Here is a 16,427-nt window from a genome sequence, read left to right as displayed (position 1 = left end):
TAGAAAAGGTGAACGCTGCAGAGGGAGTGTCCACTGAGTCGGTTTAGGTCGATTCAGAAATAGGGATAGATCAATCACTCTGCTGGGCGTAGTCTGTAGCTACTCAATTAGCTCTCGGAACCCCGAGAAGCAGAGAAACAAGTAGATTTTAGAATGCTGCAGGAAATACAGGGTTTAGTTCTAGATGACTTCAACTTCCCCCACAATGACTGGCACTACAAGGGGGATAGATGGGGATTAATTTGTCACTGTGTTCAAGAAGGATTCCTGACACACTATGTGGATAGGCCAACGGAAGGAGAGGCTATAATGGATGTAGTTCTGGTTAATGAACCTGGGCAGGTGGCAGACGTCTTGGTGGGGCGGATTTTGGAAAGAGTGACCACAACGCCCTTAGCTTCACCATAGCTATGGAAAATGATAAAATTAAACAAAATGGGAAAGTGCTTAACTAGGGAAATGTTAACTATGAAGGGATGAGGCAGGTACTAGCGATAATAAATTGGAAACAAATGTTCAAGGGTGAAAGCACAGAAGTAATGTGGAATAAGTTTAGAGGCCACTTGTGCCAGGTTCAGGGTAGGTTTGTCCCACTGAGACAAGGAAAAAATGTTAGGAAAAAGGATCGGTTTCTGACGAAACACGTGACGCAGCCCGTCAAATAGAGGAAGGAAGCAGACGTTAGATATAAGAAACAGGAAGCAGGAGGGGCTCATAATAAAGATAGGGTACTCAGGAAGGAGCTTATGAAAGGATTTAGGAGAGTTCTAATAGGGACATAAGAAGGCCTTGGCATGTAGGATGAAGGAGAACCCCACGGAGTTTCATGCCTGTATGAAGAACAGAAGGATGACAAGAATGAAGGTGGGGGCGCTAAAGTATGAAGAAGGCAACATGTGCCTTGAGGCTGAGGAGGTTGGGGAGGTCCTAGATTGCTTCAGTATTCACAAGTGAAAAGGACGTAGATTAGGGTGAGGTCCAAGTAGAACTTGCTGGTGTGCTGGACAATGTGGAGATTAAGGTAGAGTGTGTTGGATTTTCTTAAATCCATCAAGATTGATATGCCCCAGGCCGGACGTGATTTACCCCAGATTGCTCTGGCAAGTGAGAGAAGAGATCGCTGGATCAGTAGCTATGCACTTTGAATCCACTTTGCATGCAGTGGAGGTGCTGGAGGATTGGAGATTGGCAAATGTAGTCCCATTTTTAAAAATAAGTTAATGGTGAAAATACTAGGAACTATAGACCGGTGAGTCTTACGTCTGTGGTTTGAAAACTATTGGAAATGATTCACAAGGATAGGATCTACGAGCATTTGTAGAAGTACAGTCTACTCAAGGACGCTACTCTGCATGGCTTTGTGAAGGGAAGGTCGTGCTTCACGAACCTAACAGAGCTTTTTGATGAGGTACCAAAGTAAATTAATGAGGGTAGGGCTGTACATATGGTCTGCATGGAGTTTAGCAAGCCATTTTGACAAGGTCCCGCACAAGGGACGCATCCAAAATTTCATGAGGTATGGGTTTAGAGGAACATTGGCTTTGGGATAAAAGTAATGGCTTACAAGAAGAACTCAGAGGGTATTACTGGAAGGAAACTATTCTGCCTGCAGGTCGGAGGCTAGTGAAGTGCCGCAAGGATCTGTCCTGGGGCCCTGTTCTTTGTGATTTTATTTTTTTCAAATGTGCTGTATGAATTGTCGGAAGGATGGGTGAGTAAGTTTGCGCATGACATGAAGATTGGATGTCATCTTGGATGTCATGTGGATGGAGCTCTAGGTTGTCGATGGTTACAAGAGGATAAAGACAGACTGCGGATCTGGGCAGAAAAGTCGCAGATGGATTTCAAGCCGGACTGGTGTGAGATGATGCATTATGGAAGGACGAACCAGAAGGCTGAGTACAGGGTTAATGGTCGGTTACTTACGAGTGTGGATGATCAATGGGTCCTTGGGGTTCAAATCAATACATCCATCATTGTTTACTACATAGGCTGAGAGGAAAGTTAAGGCCTTGTGGATGCTGGGCTACATTAATAAGGGAATTGAGTTCAAGTGTAGAGAGGTCACGTTGCAACTCTATAAAGCTCTGGTGAGACCATACTTAGAATATTCTGTTCAGTTCCGGTCACCTCATTATAGGAAGTATGTGGAAGCTATGTAGAGGGTGCAGTGGAGATTTACCAGAAAGTCGCATTGATTGAAAAACAGGTCTAATAAGCCAAGGTTAGCAGAGCTGGAACTTTTCTCTTCGTAGCGTAGAAGGCTGAGAGGGGACATGATGGAGGTTTACAAGATTATGGGAGGCATAGATAGGGTGGATATCCAATACCTGTCATCCAGGGCACGGATACCAAACATCAGAGGGAAGAAATCAGGAATATTTTTTTTTACACGGAAGTTTGTTGGTGCCTGAAATTGCTTACCAAGGATGGAGGTGGAGGTTAAAGCATGAGGGGTATTTAAGAGCCTCTTGGACAGGTACATGGTTGAAGGAAATTTAAGCTTTACGGGGCTGTCTAGGTTTAGTACTTTTTTTTAGGAATATATGGGTCGGCACAACATTGAGGGCTGAAGGCACTGTACTGCGCTGTAGTATTCTAGTGTTCCAGTATTCCAATTCTAGTGGTTGTCCCTGACATTTGCATACTTCTACCATTCTTACTCTGCAGGTCATCCCTCCAGGGCATGTTCCATTTCGGTGGCTATGTTAGGATCGCTGTTCGGCAGTGCCACTTACTCACCACTTTTAACTGTCTCTCTCTTCCTTTTGACAGATACATAAGCCGAAGCTGCCAGTTGTTATTTCTACCTTTGTGAAAGCCAACTTTTAGTCATGGCCACTAAGTTATAAGCCAATACACTGAACCATTACCTGTATTGATCTTTCTTACGCCCGATAATTTTCGCATTAAAATAGACACATTTCAAACGACACAGAAGATTACAATTATGAACCCTACGCTGCAATCTCTCTAAGTATCCCAGATTGTGAGCAATCACTGTGGTTCCAAATCCCCACCAATTTGTTGTTTTGATTATTTTTTTTCTCAGACGAAGTAGTTGTCATTCTGTTTGAGTAGGCCATTATAGATAGGTTCTATTGCCCTATATTACTTGAACTCTTGTCTACCTGGACATTTCTCACTCGAGGAATACTTTGCATATTTCCAGCACTTCAAGTATTCCACTGCTTTCCATCTGCAGCCACTGTGCAGAATACTGCGGGCCGTTTACTTACGTGTATAGATTAATGGCTTTTCTTTGTAAATGCTGAGTACTATTACAAAATATTATACTCTATTAGTGTGGTCCTTTAATATAACAGATTGTGATAGTTTAATATGAACAGAGCAATATCTTTGTGAGGCGCTTTAATGGACAGCTGAATTCGCTGAAAATAGATTGACGGGAACTATGTGCAATCGATATAGCCATATTAACTAAGACATTTTTAACATAAATGGGAAGTCATAAAATCGTGCACGGATAAGGCCATGCCGGTGTTGTTTATTCCCGTACTTTAAGTTCTGTCGAAATGTCAACAAATGCGGCCACAACTCTGAGATTGGAAGTACACATTTCTTTATCTCTAACACGTTTTTCATCCAATGTCCTCAGAAAGTGGTCATCATGTTTCCTTACATATGTTTATACTGGAATCCAGCTTTGCGCATCAAACAGCTCCTTCACCTATCTATGAAATAATATTTTAAGTATATGCAGGATTCTTGGTATAGATCCTGTCTCTGTTCACAGTTCTGCAGCTGCCTATATTATATTGGGAACTATTTCAGGTAATGTTATGCTATACATTTTATCTTTGCATTCAAGACACCTCTGTGATGTTTAAAATATATTACTCCTTGTCTGCATTTTAAAATGTGTTGTGCTTGATCGTGTGGCTTTCATCCTTGAAACATCGCATATTATGCTGATCGTTGTCCTAGATTATATTACAGATGATTATTTAACCTCCAGATTGGGTTTTATCTTTGAGGTATATTCATAAGTGTATGATCCAACTCTGGTTCAATTCAGTTAAATTTTGACTCTGGAGGTATTATACTCAACTCTGCACCTATTTATGTGTCATTGGAGCATTGCTACTGTGATCATGCTGTATGATTTGACACGATAATTTCCCTCTTCGTACTATACAAGTCTGCAGGCCCATTCTATACATGACGATACAATTGTTCATGTCACTCTTGGTCTCACAGAAAATGCACTGGAACAATAAGGTTTCGAAAGACAGATTATTCTAAATACAATTTCCATACTGTTAGCCTCATTGCTACTGTTCAAACTATTCCGTACCATGCAATATTTAACATTAATGCAATTAAGATTTTTATTTAAGTATGATTCATCTGTGATGGGATCCTTATATTCACGTTACGCCTGTTTGTCTTTTACACCCTTGTTTAAAAAAAACACTTCATTCCTATTGCAGGAGTGCCGACAATAATCGAGACGTGTATAATTACTTCAAATGGATACGTTATTTGCCACGCAAATAAACTGCGCCGTCGTATACTTCAGAGAAAAAAAAAACGTCCAAAACATAGTATTGTAACACTTGATATATAAAGCGAACGTAACCATTAAAAGTCTGGGTGACTGTTGACTAATGAATTTAAAAATTCCCTACACACACCGGTCCCCACCTCCCATAGAATTTACCCTAGCAAACAAAGTCAAACGAGCAGGTGCCTGAAACTCGGCCGTACCTGCTGCTGCCTGTCTTCACTAGTAGGAGCAGGGGAGGAAAATAATTAATTCATAACATCTGGAGGTGGTAGGCAGCCGCATCACGGGAGCTGTAGCACTTCCACAGGAGAGTCCAGATCCAAATGGGAAGGCTGGAGACGGCGCATTGAAACACAGCCCGGGATAACTTAATCTGTCGAAAAAAGACTTATTCCTCTTCCAACATGGGGAATGGACCGTCAAGCCAGCGGACCCGCGGAAGTGTACGACAGTGGAAGGCCATGCTGCGTTTTAAGCCCATAAAAGCCAAAAGCTACTGCGACGCGGACAATGGGACTGTGGAGGATGGGAGTTTCCGTATTCAGGTCCACATGATCCAAGGCAATCTGCCCACGCAACTACCTCCCCTAAGGCATGCACCGAGAGCGGCTTTCATTGAAAGATGGAACCTCTAGCAAAGACCATTGGACTGAGGCTGCTAATATGTGGTTCGTTGTAATTTAACCCCCAGTTTACGAATGCACATTAGCCAGAAGACACAAAAAGATTCCTCCCTGCCGTAAGACATTTAAGTGGAAATAAAAGCCATGATAATTATCATTATATATATACATGAACTCAATGAAAGAACACTCAGAACACCTCAGCCGTTAGTGTAGACATTACTTTTCGGAAATACTCATATTTCCGTTATTTGCTTCCCACTTGGAAGATCTAATGGCAACAACTATTGTTCGCTGTCGCATCACCTTACTTCACTCCAGTCAATTTCGTCACCCACAAGGTGTTCTAAACTCCTTCCAATTCTGCTATCCACGACTGTAATGAACATTTTGTGGTTTTTTGAAGTTACGAAAACGTGTCAGGTTCAATGAGCAAATGTTTTGATTCGGTTTCTACTAAAGTTCCTTGAAACTGATGTGAAAGCTCCTTCCTGACCCTTTTGAGGCCAGTAGGGTTATCCTTCGTCCTTTGAAAGAATACGAAAACAATAGCGAGATGCGAAAATGAAATGACATTATTTACAAGTGCCAGCGTGAAAAGAAGTCATGTCAAGATTACTGAGCGTGTCACTAGGCTTAAAAATAAATTATCAGCCATCTCCCGGTGTCCCCAAGGCTGCAGTCAAAGAGTCAGAAACGGAATCAGTTTTATTATCAGCAGCATGTGACGTGAAATTTGTTAACTTAGCAGCAGATCAATGCGATGCATAGTCTATTGGAGAGAGAAAAGTGGCAGTAGTAGTAGTAGTAGTAATAATAATAATAATAATAATAATGCATGTATATATTAATAAAATAAATAAAGAAATGAAACAATTACGTATATTGAATAGATTTTTGAAAACAATGTGCAAAAACAGAAATACGGTATATTAAAAAAAATTGAGGTAGTGTCCAACGCTTCAACGTCCACATAGGCATCGGATGGCACAGAGGAAGAAGCTGTTCCTAAATCGCAAAGTGTGTGACTTCAGGCTTCTGTACCTCGTACCTGATGGTAACAGTGAATAAAAACCTAAGCTACATTTCAGAGGCACCGCTCCCTAATGATTTTCCGGGTACTTTGCAGGCTAGTGCCCAAAATGGAGCTTACCACATTTACAACGTTTTGCAGCTTATTTCGGTCCCGTGCAGTAGCCGTTCCATACCAGATAGTGCTGTGGCCTGCCAGAATCCTCTCCACGTCACAACTATAGAAGTTTTTGGGTGAATTTGTTGACATGCCAAGTCTCTTCCAACTGCGAATAAACTATAGCTGTTGTTTTGCCTTCTTTATGACTGTATCAATACGTTGGGACCAGGTTAGATATGATAGAGAATGGTAAGAATGTGTCAGTAATTGAACAACTTATTTGATGGGTGCTATGGCAGTTGGAGGCAATGTTGAGGAAATTGACGAGACCACTATTGGCTTGGGCAATGAATGTTCGACGTAGTTGACGAAAATAGAATCGTAGTGAGAAAAGGGGCGGATGGGTGAGTGGTGCCGGGGGTGTGTGGTGGTGGTGGTGCCAGGAAATGCGAGTTACCATTGCAACACCGTGTGTTGGGAGAAAGTGGGAGGAACCGAAAGGAAGTTCCGTGAGGACTATCTCCGGAATATTGTCCAGCCTTCCTGCTCTTTATTTGCGAAACAATGTGTGCAATACAGATTAGACACATAATCTGTGTGTGATTACAATCACACTCAGATTACAATCAGAGTAATCTGATTACAATCGGTTTAATTTTGACGAAAAACTTTCTCTGTGCAGTCAACGGCATTACTTACATTATCACCTCATCCATCTGCAAGAAAACTCATTCAGCTGTGAATGCAATGACATGCTGATGAGCCAATGTACTTCAGTGCCTCTGCGAATACATAATCGTTCTTCCTTAATTACAAATATTACTGATGGACTTTGAACCATGGTATCGAGCAATCTTTACATATCCAGTGTGTTTTGATTATGGTGATTAAAATTGAGTGGGCGGATGAATTTGGTAATTTACTGCAATAAATATTCCAGAAGTAATACAGCGTTAGTATCAGACTGAAGCGAAACAAGCCGCCTGACTCTTCCTCTCTCACACCGTTATGCTACGCACACAAAATCACTCACATTTTCACTATCACTCACACTCTCACGCTCACGCTCCAGATAAATGGCACATGCTTTGAATCCTCGAAATGGAATAAGCAACTCACAGCTTTAAGGCTGGGACAGAAATACGCGATCAGATAGATTACGTCGGACAGCGTGCCATCTTCCGGCATATGTTTGTGTTATTTATTGTCATGTTTCGGGATGCCTTCATTTTCTAATATAGAAACGTTTCATGAGCTCGTTGGACTTTGTATCATGGCAGTTCCATCACCACTATAAGGTGTCACTGGGGCACAATGCAGAACAAGTTTATCAACTTACAATCTTAATATTTGAAGTATCTACATAAACGTGACCGAACAATTGTGTTTTATATTAGATTTTGTCTCTTCAGGAATGTGTGTGTGTGTGTGTGTGTACTCGCGCGCGACGCATGTATTTGTGAGTGTGTATGTGTGTTTCCTTGTGTGCAGCCGTCTCTAGATGCTCACTTACAATAATATGTGCAGATAATATGGAAAAACTGAAATGTTAAAACTCTGTTCTGGCTGAGGGAATGTACACATAATGAGATTCAAAAGTAGGTTCACATTTGCTCGAGTTATGACAGAGGTTACCAGATGTCGCTATTATTTTAACCGCTTAAGAGCAAAGAAAGGACTGGGCATTGCAAGAACCTATCACTCTCTGCCTTAAATAAACTCAACAACCTGGCCTGCACATCTACACGTGGCAACAATTTATCCAGATTCACCAGCCTCTGGCAAAATAAATTTCTCCGCATCTTTGTTTTGAATGCATGCCCCTCTATACTGAGGCTGTGCCCTCTTGCCCTGAACTCTCCCACCAGGAGAAGCATACATTCTATTTCTGCTCTCACTACGCCTTTTAACATTTGAAACGTTTCAGTGATATCCCCCTCATCCTTCTAAATTCCAGCCTGTGCAGACACAGAGCCATCAAAGATTCCTCGTATGGTAACTATTTCATTCCTGGAGTTTTCGTTGTGAACCTCTTCTGGACTCTCTCCAATTCCAGTACATCATTTCTAAAGCCCAATACCTGTTCACAGTACGCAAGGTGAGGCATCACCAGTGCCAAATAAAGACTCAACATTACATCTTGCTCTTGTATTATCGACTTCTGAAATAAATACTGAAGTTGCGATTACATACTCTCCACCGACTTTAACCTGCAAGTTAAACTTTACCTTCCTCTGCAAAAGGTCTCCCATGTCCCTTTGGATATCCGAGTTTTGCTTTTTGTTCCCCTCCTTCAGTTAAATAGTCAAAGCATTTATTTCTACCAACAAAGTGCTTGACCATGCATTTTTCAACATTATATTCCGTTTTCCATTTTCTTGTCCATTCTCCAAATCTGTTTATTTCCTCCTGCAACTTACATGTTTTCTCAGCTCTACCTGTCCCTCTAATACTCTTAAAGGGAATAAAGGGATCCTAATCTGACCGGCTGCTGGTTGCCTGTTGAGTTCCATATGGGTGGGTGTTGGGACCAGTTCTTCTTACGATTTATGTTAATGATTTCGACGATGGGATTGATGGAGTTATGTCTAAATTTGTTGATGCAAAGATAGGTGGAGGAGTAGGTAGTGATGAGGAAACGGAGAGTCTGCAAAGATGCTTAGGTAGTTTAGGGGATTGGGCAAAGAAGCAGCAAATGAAACACAAGTATGCGTCCATGCACTTTGGTGGAAAATATAAACAGGTAAGCTACTATTTGTTTGCGGAGAAAATTCAAATTGCGGAGATGCAAAGAAATTTCGGAGTATATGTGCAACAGAAACATAAGATTGATCTCTAGGTTGAGTCGGTGTTGAAGGAGACGAATGCAATTTTGACATTCATTTCTAGAGGTGGAAAATATAAGAGCAGGGATGTGATGTTGCGGCTGTATAAGACACTTGTGAGACCACATTTGGAGTATTGCATGATGTTTTGTTCTTCTTATTTTAAAAATAATATACTTGCATTGGAGAAAGTTCAAGAAAGATTCATGAGAATGATTTCAGCAATGAAATTGTTACCGTTTGAGAAAAGTCTGGCAGCTCCTGGGCTGCATTCCCTGGAGTTCAGAAAAGTGAGGGAGATATGATGGAACAACTCCAAATGTTATAAACGGCTGAACAGATTAGATAAGCGAAATCGTTCCCCATCATGAGTCTTGGACAAAAGGGCACAAATTCCGTGTTAAAGGAAGCGAAATTAGAACAGAGATTTTGAGAAACTATTTTCGTCAGAGTGTGGTAAATCTGTGGAATTTGCTGTCACCAGCGGCTGTACTGGTCACGTGACCGGGTGCATTTAAGACAGAGATAGATAGTTTCTCAATTAGCCACAGCATCAAAGCGTATGGTGTGAAAGCATGGGTGTGGGTTGATGGGAAAACTTTGAGCAGTGCATGACTGAATGGCAGAGCAGAGTCGACGGGACGAATGGCGTACTTCTGCTTCTATATCATGGTCTGAAGAACTTCTGATCTAACCTTCGTATCACCTGCAAAGCTGGGAAAAACATAATATATTTTACGACCTAAATCATTTACTTACAGCATAAAAATAACTGGCCCATATCGTTGTATCCCATTATTATTTCTCCTACCTCATTTTATAGTGATACTATATATCATTTATCCTTTTTGACATAATTGAACTTGATTTTACTATGTAGTTTGATACTATCTGCCAGCTTGCTTTCATGTTTCTTCTTTCCCCTACCAATGATGCTTTTAGCTGCTCTTTGCAGGTTTTTCTGACAACTTTCAAATCCTCTATCTTTCAGCAGTTTTTGATTTGTTTTACGCCCTCTCTATTTTTGCATTCGCTGTGGCTTCTCTTGTCAGCCATGGTTGTACAATATTGCCATTTGAATGTTGCTTTACTCTTGCAAAACACGTTTTGTGCCCTCCTTATTTTATGCTGAAAAGCTCGTCATTGGTGCCCTGCTAACATCCCTGCCAGTGTCGTGGTTTCTCGTGCCCCACAAATGATTAGGAGACGCAGAAGATTCTTCAAGAAGGGTTAAACTTTAATTTGTAAATCAAAGCTGAGACAGTCATGTAGCTAGTCGCTGATTGCCCACAGATCTTTGGACATAGCATAGCATGTTTTATAGCAATCTCCTAGTTTAGTTGTATTAGCATATGCAATTTGTCTATAGTTGCGTACCACACGTACATCCGACACTATTGTTTCTACCCATTGACTTAATCATGTTCTAATCTACATCTGTTGTCTATCTTGTCTTCTACATTCTTAATATTTCATTCTCCTGCTAAATTGGGTACATGCATATCAAATAGCAAACTCAGATTGCATGATCTACATCTGTTAGCTTCCTCAAACACACCATTGTCTTCTACATTCCTAGGATTTCATTTTGGATACATGCATAGCAAGCTGACTAGATAGTTTTGGTTACACAGCAAATAATGCACATTTTACACCAATATATCCCCCCTTTGAGATCCATAGGGTCTCACACAGAGAAAGAAGACTCAAGATTCTGCGCACAAAAGCCCCAATAAACTCAAGCACTTATTCCCAAATCTCAAAGTATTCTTTCCCTGTTACCCTGGGCCGCTGAGCCAAAAACCAGTCCCTCTTTACCTGAGACAGGGAAAAAGTCTCAAAAGCCCTTACAATCTACTCCCACATTGTCGTTTTGCTCTTTTTCATTCAGCAGGTGTTATAGGCTGTAACGATACATTATCTGTGCTTCTTTCTCCACTAGGCTTGCTTCAGTAATTGCCATCGGAAATTGTGTGGTTGCAGCACGCACTACAAGAGACTTGAGACAAGGAAGAAAACAGCACAACACAAGCGCACAGCTCAACAATACAATACCGACATTTATTGCCAATTTAGTCAGCCATGCTCCAATATCCTCCGAGTCAACTATCTAACCAGTCAAATAACTGATGTCCGAACCCTGCATTCTGTACGCATACCTCGCACTGTGACAAGACGAAGTCCACTGAAACCTGTAAAGAAGGTGACCAAAAACCATCCTTCTTTATTTTCTTTTTCACTTCCTCCCTTGCACAATGGTCAATCCCATGCGCTTCTGAAATCAGAAATGTCAGTAGACGGGTGGGCGCTACCAACAAACCGTCTTCCATGCTCCACAACCCTTCCGGGTTCTGCTTGCCCCCTCCCCCCCTTCGTCTCCACATTGCCTGTTCTGCCAAAGTTGCCTTACCTTGTATTTCAATTAGGTCCTCTACCACAGGTTTTGGAGCTAGGCTTACCTGGGGGGCAATGACAACTGATGTACACCCAGACGCGTTTTTGGCTGCCTCGTCCGCAGCTTGATTTCCCTTTTATATTACATCATTTCCTTTTTTATGTGCCTGGCACATATCTATAGCCAATGCTTTAAGTTTCATCATGGCTTTTATTAAGTCTAGAATTCGCTGACAATGTTGCATGGGAATCCCCACTGCTTTTTTTAAAACCTCTCTGTTTCCACACTGCCCCGAACAAATGGCGTACTCCATGACCATATGCCGAATCGTTATAGATGTCTACTTTCTCACCTTCCATCATTTCACACGCAGCTGTCAGGGCTTTGATTTCCGCTAGTAGGGAGGAACACAGTTGAGGACAGGACTCCATCCTAATAATCTTATAGCTCGACTGATCCTGCTGCACTTCTGAGAACCCTGCATGATTTCCATCATAGTCCCAATAACAAGAGCCATCTACGAACAGAACCTTTTTATCTGCATCCTCTAGTGGTTCTGACGGTAAATCTGCTCTCAATTTGGCAATTGTCATTGTCTTCCCTACACAATCATGGGGTTCTCCTTCACAGCCCAAAGGGACAAAATCGGCTATATTACTGTTAGTGCATCTCTGTATAGTTATATCTGGAAATGTCAATAGCATCTGATACGCTGCTATCCTGGCTGGCGTCAGCACAAATCTCCCTCTGTCCAGCAACTCTGCTACTTTGTTGTGTGTGTACAGAGTCACAGGATAGCCCAGGGTTACAGATGATGCCTTTTCATATGCGTAGTACAGCGCCGCCAATCCCTGATAACAGGGTGAATACCCCTGAGCCACATTATCTGTTCTCGTAAAGTCGTATGCTATCGGCTGCTTTGCATTTCCTGTGCCTGTCTCTTGTGTTAGAAGCGCTGTGACATAACCCTCCTGTCGTTTAGAAACATACAAATGAAAAACATTCTCGTAGTCAGGCTGAGCTAATGCTGGTGCTGACTGTTATTCCTGCTTAATAGTATTGAAAGCTATCTCCGCCTCTCCATTCCACAGTAAGCCGTTCTTCAAATTTGTATGTCCTCCTTCTTTCATTATCTTTCTCAAAGGTGCCACAATCTCAGCATATTCTCCTATCCAATCTGAGCTGTACCCTGCCATTCCCAAAAACGTCATCATCTGCCCTGTCTGGGGTATTGGGGCCTTAGTTATTGCCTCAATCTGATCTAGTGCTATCGCCTTCACATCCTTCGATATTACCCTGCCTATGTATTCCACTTGCTGCGTACAAAATTGCAGTTTATTTTTGGATACTTTATGTCCTCCGTGCGCCATCTTCTCTAACAGAGTTATAGGGTCCTGCTCACACTGGTCCTCGCTGTGGGATCAAATCAACAGGTCATCCACATACTGTAACAACGTACTTTCCAATGGCATGCCCTCTAGGTCTGCCTTCAACACCTGATTAAAAACGTGTGGTGAATGTTTAAATCCTTGCGGCATTCTGGTATAGGTATACTGAGCACCTCTGTAAGTAAATGCAAACAAATACTGACACTAGTCGACTGGACGAATGCTGAAGAAAGCCGAACACAAATGAATCACTGAAAAGTAACTTGCTTCTGGTGGAACATTAGTCAAAAGCGTGTGTGGGTTGGGGACTACCGCTGGCCAGTCCTCTACCACATCATTTACCGCTCGCAAACCATACACCAAACTCCACTTAGATTTATCTGCTTTTAAGACCGGCAGCAACGGGGTATTGCATGGACTGTTTGTTCTTTTAAGCACTCCTGTTTCAAGCAACCCCTGCACTGTCGATGCTATCTTCTCTTCTGCTTCTGGTCTTAAAGTGTATAGTGGTCTCTTGGGTGGAATTGCTCCCCTTTTCAGCCTTATTTCCACCGGGATAGCTGTTTTCATTTTCCCTACGTCCGTGTCATGCTGTGACCACAGAATAGACGGCAACTCATCTAAACTTCTATCTTTCTGCTGGCCTTATTCCTTTCACAGCAATGGCATGTGTGGTTGGGGAGTTATTTCGACCTCTCTCACTGTCCCTACCATATCTACACTTACCATAATTTTAATGCAACTGTTGTCTTCTGATATCCACACCTCTGGCGTGATTTTCCTCCACACTGTTACGGTTTCAGCACTCTTAACTAAGGGTCCTAAGTCTTTAGACTGATATCCCTTGTTAACCAACAATGTTACGTGGGGCGCAGCCTCCAGTATCCGGTACCATTTTGCTAAAAAGGTGTTCCATTTAACTCGTAAAGCTGCCCCTTGCTTTCCAATTGTCACAGCCTCCCGTCCAGGTGCTGTTGGGTACATCCCTCCAGGTGCCATCTCTCCTCTAACTCCCTGTTCTGAGTCTCGTCAAAAATCACTGTACAATGTAGCTCAGATTTGGGCATTGCCGCCCTGGGTAATTTAGCCTTCACGCCATTTTACCATTTCTTCTAGGTTTCCTGAATCTGATCTGCGATGTCTGCTATCCAAATGACATTAGCCTTCTTGTTTTCTCGCACTATCAATTGAGCCCCAGCTCTTTCCACACTCAGCCCATTTCTGGTGCATTCTAATTTTAATTCCACATTCAATAAGGCATCTCTGCCAAACAAATTAATCGGAGTTCCTTTAAATACTAGCACCGGCAAAACAATTCCTTTATTTCCCATTCTCATCCGCACTGGAGCCGTGCACTGTGTCAACTATGTTTTCCCCGAGAACCCAACCGTCTTAATAAAATTTCCTGACATGGGAAGGTGAAGGGCATACTGTGGCTGTAAACAAGTGTACTTGGCTCCAGTATCTATCAACATTGGTGTCAGTTGCCCTTCTGACATAACCTCAACAATGGGTTCCTCGACTGCCTCCCTTGATATCATTGAGTAATGTCCCTTCCGACTCAAGTTCTCGGGGCGCGGCTAATACCTCGCCTAGGGGTTCACAGGTCCGCTTGGGCCTGAGTGGGCTGGTCCTTTGCTAAACTCTAGTTCCCTTCTTATCGGTTCCTGTTGGTGTGTGTCAGGCCATGGTGTAAACAGACAATCTCTTCTCATGTGACCTGGCTGATTACATCCCCAACACAATCTCTCTACCTCTCTTTCCCCCTGCCTCCTCACTGGTCCCCTCTGCCAATAGCTCCTCTGTCTCCCTCCTTGGGACGTCCAGTCCTGTCTGGGCTATTTGAATTTAGTCTTTTCCTGATAGGGCATTTGTGGGAATGCTCCTCCAAAGACGATTATTGGCATGGGGTTTTCCAGCCCTTGTCTTACAGTATGATCGGTTCCTCCATATAGCAGTGCTTTGTCCAGTTCGATGGCTGTACTCGGACCGGTGGTTGCTGGCAGCATCTTTTTGTTTTTCTCTTTTTCCTTCTTTTTGAGTTCTTCGAGCTGCATTAGCATTAACTTTCTTTGCACCTCTTCCTGCTGGTCAGACAACCTTTGTTTGTCTTTCTGGTATTTCTCAACCGCATGGACTACGTCGTCAGCTGGGTGTTCAGTGTCTCCCAGTGGATCCCCTTTTAAGGCTTTGGGGTCCACTTTGGTTGGCTAATGCTTCCTGAGGGCCTGCCATACACTCTGCCTCTCTCTGTCAAATCCATCTCCATCAGTTCTCGGGTCGTTCTAGTTTACTATGCCAGCCATTTCCATTAGTTCGTTAAAGTTGGAGGTTCCCATCATGCTTCTCAATAGTGACTTCAAATCTCCCATAGCCAATAATCCTCCTACCGTTTCTTCTTCAAAGCCTCTAATCCATTTCCCTGCTGCTTAATGTAGATTTTGCAGAGTGTTTTTCAGCCCTTCTAGGTCCTGGGATCCCCAAGGGATATACTACACTTGTCCTGATCCTTTTACTAACAACGGCATCATTCTTCCTCCTTCTTCCCACCAGCCCTGGCTCTCCTTCTCACCTGACTCCCCATCAGCTTCAGGGTATGTGTTTACTGTTACCCACACAAATGTCTCCGGAGTTCTCTTCTTCCCTCGGTCTCCTTGTGGAGTCCTTCCTATCTGTCTTGATTCAATACTTGGTTGGGCCCTGGAGTATTTTTCGCATCTCTTCTGCAATCCCCTCTCAGTAACTTATCTGGCTCTCTCTCTACTTCCGCTATTCGCTCCTCTACCGCCTCTTTCTGCTCTTCTGGGCTTCTGCATCCTAGCTCTTCCCCACAAATTCTCACATCCTCTCTTTCTCCACTTAACTGTTGCACCTCCAATGTCACCTTCTTTTACTAGTCTGTTCATTTCTGTAGTATAACCGATACACCACATATTCCTTTTCCTCTCTCAAGTATTTCATTCGTTCAACCTCTTCTTCCATTTCTCTCTTTGCCTGTACCACCTTTGTCCTTTCTGCCTGTATCTCTTTCCATAGCGCCGCTTTCTCCTTCTCGTATTGTCTTCTTTCATCCTCATTATCCAAAACTTGTACTTTTCTCTGCATGTTTACTGTTCCTGTCAGCAGGGGGCACTGCTTAGGGGTTCCTTCCGCATTATAGGGAGGGGGCTTTACTGTTTCTTTCACATCCGGGTACAGGGCTGAAGCCAGCTTCTCACTGTGCGTTCCTCTCTCTCTAACAGGGTGTTTCTCCAGCACATTAGTGTCTTCCTCGCTTGTAATCAATATTCTACCTGTCCTCCTCAGCCTTCCTCCCTCCGTTCTGAAGAATTTTAACACTTCCTTTTCTCGTTCTATTTTTTGCACTTTTTTCTTAGATTTATCTTTTGGTTTGTAATTTTTAATTAGTCCCTCCATTTCTTCGCACAAGCTCACATCAAGTGTTCCTTCGCTTGGCCACTTTGTGACCAGGATTTTGGTTCTCTTTTCCCATTTTTCTGAAGTTTTTGTGATCTCATATTCATTTACCGGGA

The sequence above is a fragment of the Hypanus sabinus genome, chromosome 26, assembly GCF_030144855.1.
Source record: "Hypanus sabinus isolate sHypSab1 chromosome 26, sHypSab1.hap1, whole genome shotgun sequence".
Taxonomy (NCBI): Eukaryota; Metazoa; Chordata; class Chondrichthyes; order Myliobatiformes; family Dasyatidae; genus Hypanus; species Hypanus sabinus.
The sequence above is the reverse complement of the archived record's forward strand: the minus strand, read 5'-3'. Positions refer to the sequence as shown.